This window comes from Palaemon carinicauda, chromosome 20, assembly GCF_036898095.1.
Source record: "Palaemon carinicauda isolate YSFRI2023 chromosome 20, ASM3689809v2, whole genome shotgun sequence".
NCBI classification, from domain to species: Eukaryota; Metazoa; Arthropoda; class Malacostraca; order Decapoda; family Palaemonidae; genus Palaemon; species Palaemon carinicauda.
In genome coordinates this window covers 41,083,768-41,088,643 of record NC_090744.1, presented here as the reverse complement: position 1 = coordinate 41,088,643, position 4,876 = coordinate 41,083,768, and the positions used below count along the sequence as shown (strand labels likewise).

The following is a 4,876-nucleotide window of genomic DNA, read 5'->3' as shown; positions in this document are numbered from 1 at the left end:
ACATAAGATGTACGCAATTTCTCTGCACACCGTTAAAGTAAAATCCAATTTTTACACACGTGAATAGGCCGAAAAATCAATTCAACTTAGTGGGTCCAAGTTTATGCATTATAACTTCCATTTTGTTCATCTAATATTAACATGCCCTTGTTTCTATCCCTAATATTCTTATTTATATTCATACTCTGCAACACTGCAAAGGAAGAACTTTTCCCTGAATACATATTATTATCATTACTACTATTATTATTATCATTATTATTACTTGCTAAGCTACAACACTAGTTGGAAAAGCTGGATGATATAAGCCCAGGGGCTCCAACAGGGAAAATAGCCCAGTGAGGAAAGGAAACAGGGAAAAATAAAATATTAAAAACAGTAACATTAAAATAAATATCTCCTATATAAACTATAAAAACTTTTATATATATATATATATATATATATATATATATAAAGAAGAAGTAGAGTTAGAGAAATAAGAAAGAATAGTGTGCACGAGCGTACCCTCAAGTAAGGAAAAACTGAAAAGAGAAATAAGAGAATTAAATAAAATCCACATAACAATATCGATAGGGCTAAGAGAGGAAAAAGTTAAGAACAACAACCACTTGCTGGTGCTTCAAATATACCGAACAGTGACACCAGAAGGGAAAAAATATTAACGCCCAACGTGGGGCTCGAACCCACGACCCCGAGATTAAGAGTCTCGTGCTCTACCGACTGAGCTAGCCGGGCTTGGAAGCTTGGCCGTCCGTTCATGTCTATAAAGAAATTTACTAACAATGGCCAAGGTTATATTGCGCTGGTCGATTTCGAATAAATTCAAGTCTACGCAATATAACGTTCAAAATACTTAGCAGGAAAATTCTATAAGAGAGAGAGAGAGAGAGAGAGAGAGAGAAGACTATGCTTACGGTTTCGCATATGGTGTTTTAGTATGCATATATTTCAATCCCTGTCGCGTACGTACGTACATACGAGAGAGAGAGAGAGAGAGAGAGAGAGAGAGTCTTTGCTTACGATTCAGTTGACTTTTGGAGAGAGAGAGAGAGAGAGAGAGAGAGAGAGAGAGAGAGAGACTATGCTTACGATTTGGCATATGGTGTTTTAGTAAGAATATATTTCAATCCCTGTCGCGTACGTACGTACATACGAGAGAGAGAGAGAGAGAGAGAGAGAGAGAGAGTCTTTGCTTACGATTCAGTTGACTTTTGTAGAGAGAGAGAGAGAGAGAGAGAGAGAGAGAGAGAGTTTTCTGTTTACGATTCAGTTGACTTTTGGAGAGAGAGAGAGAGAGAGAGAGAGAGAGAGAGAGAGAGAGTTTTCTGTTTACGATTCAGTTGACTTTTGGAGAGAGAGAGAGAGAGAGAGAGAGAGAGAGAGAGTTTTCTGTTTACGATTCAGTTGACTGTTTTTGTAAGCAAATATTTCGATACCAGCTCCGGAAAGGAATCCACATCCCTCTAGAGATTCGTAGAATCTCTTCGACAATTACGGATTCCTTTTTTTGCTCCAGTTCTTATGAAGTATAAAGAATTTGGGTAACCTGCTCCCAATCTCTTCATTAAATTGTGGAGTGGTATAAAGTAATTTTTTTCCTTTTATTATGAAATACACATTTACAATCTTACCATTAATAATATGTAATCATCGTATATTTACATGAATATTCTTTTTATTTTACATATACTGTATTTACAACTACAATCATTACTATTCATCTAAATATGTTTTTGTATTAAAAATATATGTAGACGTGAATAAGTGTATTTTCATAGTGAATTTTGTTAACGGGTTTAATAACATTTAGTACCCGTTTGATAACTTATCCTTATCACTTATATATTGTAGAAAAATGATACGTTACATGATAAAATGCCAAGATTCTTCACAGAAAAGCTCTGCAAGACTGGTAGAAAAAAACATTAAATAAAAATCCAATTCCATATCATCAACACATGATAACAAAAGTGGTAACTGCAATTTGCGACAAAAATACTTTAATCAATAAAACATAATATAATCGAAAGGAATCCATGAACACAGAAGACCGTAACGATATATTATTGGCGTAATATTTTGAAAAACAACTTTGTTTTGAAATAAAGTAGCATTCATATGTTGTAATAGATTTAGTAGATATGAGAACAAAGCCCTCAGAAGGATATTGGGAGTTAAATGGCAGGAGAGGATTAGAAGTGAAACTTTAAGAGAGATCAATCGAGTGCCGTAAGTGGATGATTTCATGATGATAAGCAGATGGAGATGGTTTGGGCATGCTCTTAGCACTCCCCAAGAGAGATTAGTTTACCAAACGTTCAGTTGGGCTCCACAAGGTACTAGACGAGTTGGAAGACCCAGGCCTACATGATTGAGGACTATGAAGCGCGAAGTAGATGAAAGGAGAGGTATTAAATTAAAAGCTCAAGATAAGAGACGACTAGCAAAATCTAACAAAGACCCTTTGCTTAAATAGGTGTAGGAGATGATGATGATGATCAATATATTGTAACCAGCGCTCGAAATAAAGCCATAAAAATTTCGATTGTCCATTAGTGACCCAAGTTATCAATTTAGACCGCTCTTTTTTTGTCTCCGAAGTCGAGTAAAAACTAGAATTCTTGCCACCATTATTGACCACACCTTTTCTCCTGCCAGCCACATAAAAGAAACTAAGCTGAGCAGAGTGAAAAAATCTAGAATTTCTTTTGCGTTTCCCTACAACTTTAATAAATATTGCATAATCTAATGAGAAAAATTTAATTAAATTAATCCCCCCAAGGATTGGTAACTTTTCCCCGTATCGTTGAAATCAAAATGTGTATGGTACTTGTTGTATTGTTAAATTTTGACAAATCCTTGTAAAAACCTTCAAAAGTACCTGATAAGGCAGTCAAGCATTAACTGGTTACTAGGATAAAAGGCTTGAATGTAGTGAATAAACGTTCTGTAATTACATAGCCTAATAAGGGTTTTCGCAACTATTTCTTCACATTTTTTTTACCGACATAATACAACTGCAGATTTCAAAAGCCGCCTACAGCAGCTAATGTTAGTATAAAGGTCATGATCGGGGTGAAGGTCACAAAGTCATTAACCTACATTGCATCTGAATGGGTTTCGTTAAAGGATTAAAGGGTTATGTATACTAAATATTCATTCTCTATTTTTTCAAGTTAACAATTTAGGGACGAAGTTAAAATTCCAGGACAAATTCTATATAATAGGAGTGTTCTCTCTCTCTACTGCACTTGATGCCTACGTCTTTGCAAAATATGACAAGTATGACAAACACATTGACTCGGCAGGACTACAAGCCAGTCCCTCTTTCTCTTCCTTCATATATGTGGGTGTTAGGTAATTTATTATAGGCTAACTGTAATACCTTACATATACTATCTAGGCGGAGATAAGCTGACAAGGTAAGTTTGACAGGCACAGATGGCCGGATAAACAGGCGATCACCCGTCATGCATACCTGTATGATGGTCTATCTTTGTGCTGCCAAGTTCATTTAGGCTTCGTCCGTGTACGTTATTAAGTAGGTTATGTGGTGAGAGGTGACAAACAAACTTTAAATATATTCCTTCAGTCGTACCAAAACATGATGGTCAAGTTTACTGAAATACTATCAACCATGACCATGACAAACTGAAGGGCAAACATATATAAGGTCATCTTATTGCAAGCACATCTTGTATGATGGTTTAACCTAGCTAGTACCAAATTTGAAGAACTTTCAAACATAGAACTTGATACACTATTCATGGCAGTCCACCCAAGAAGTAAGTTGATTGTACTTTTTTAAGAAGGAGTTATAATTAAATGATAGGTGTAACAGGTACTATTCAATTGCTTGGCAATTTTAAGCCAAACACGGGTTCTACGTAAATTTCCAGTTTAACTTTATTGTTTATATATGACCTATCTGTTTTTGACGTTGTTAATAGTTTACATAGGACATATCTGTTTTGACGTTGTTACTTTTTAAAATGGTATATTGTTAATTTATTCTCATCATTTATTTATTTCCTTATTTCCTTTCCTCACTGGGCTATTTTTCCCCGTTGGAGCCCTTGGGCTTATAGCATCTTGCTTTTCCAACTAGGATTGTAGCTTGACTAGTAATAATAACAATAATAATACGGACTTTGGTCGGGAAAGAAAAGTGGAGCAGTAATGTACAGTAAACGAGAGCATAGTAACTTTACATCTCAGGTGAAATCAAAGATTCAGTTCCAGTACCTTTGAAAATTTTTTTTGCCATCCAAATCTAGTGAGCAAAGTGATTTTTTTTTTGGGGGGACACCTTTTCCATTCAACTTTCACATAAAATTATCATTACCAGACAATAATTTTGGTAGTAGCCATTCACCCATTGTGCTAAGTGAAATCCGTGACCTTAGGATTCAAATCTCAGCCAAACCTTTAAGCTTTTGCTAAATATTACCAGTGTGGATCAATAGTTTTATTAACTGAATCTTTCTGCTCAAGGGACTCTCAAAGAGGGCCATCAAAATATGAACAAATTTTACATGTAATAAAGTCATACTTTATCTCGGCAATTATTTCTCTTTTTACATATAAACAATCGCCTAATCCTAGCATTATACACAATACCCTTTCACTAAACATATCAAATCGTGAGGATAAAAAATACAGAAAAAAAACAACAAACGTAGAAATAAGCTTAACATCAACAAAACCATGTTAGGAAAATCAGGGAATCCATGAAAGCGCTTTAAGTAGTATTCCAATCTTCTTTTTTTAGGCATCAGCAATACTACTACATACACTCAAGTCTCGTAAAGCTAATCTTTCTTAGAATAAATGGCTGTAGCAACACAAGGGACCGTTGTTGCACATGCATTTA

General features: G+C 35.1%; 1 non-coding gene across 1 annotated transcript; it reads right to left on the bottom strand.

Moving 5' to 3' along the window:
- Positions 1 to 665: 665 nt before the first annotated feature.
- Positions 666 to 738, bottom strand: TRNAK-CUU (transfer RNA lysine (anticodon CUU)). The gene has a single exon. It is a non-coding gene; the product is annotated as a tRNA-Lys (tRNA).
- Positions 739 to 4,876: the final 4,138 nt, after the last annotated feature.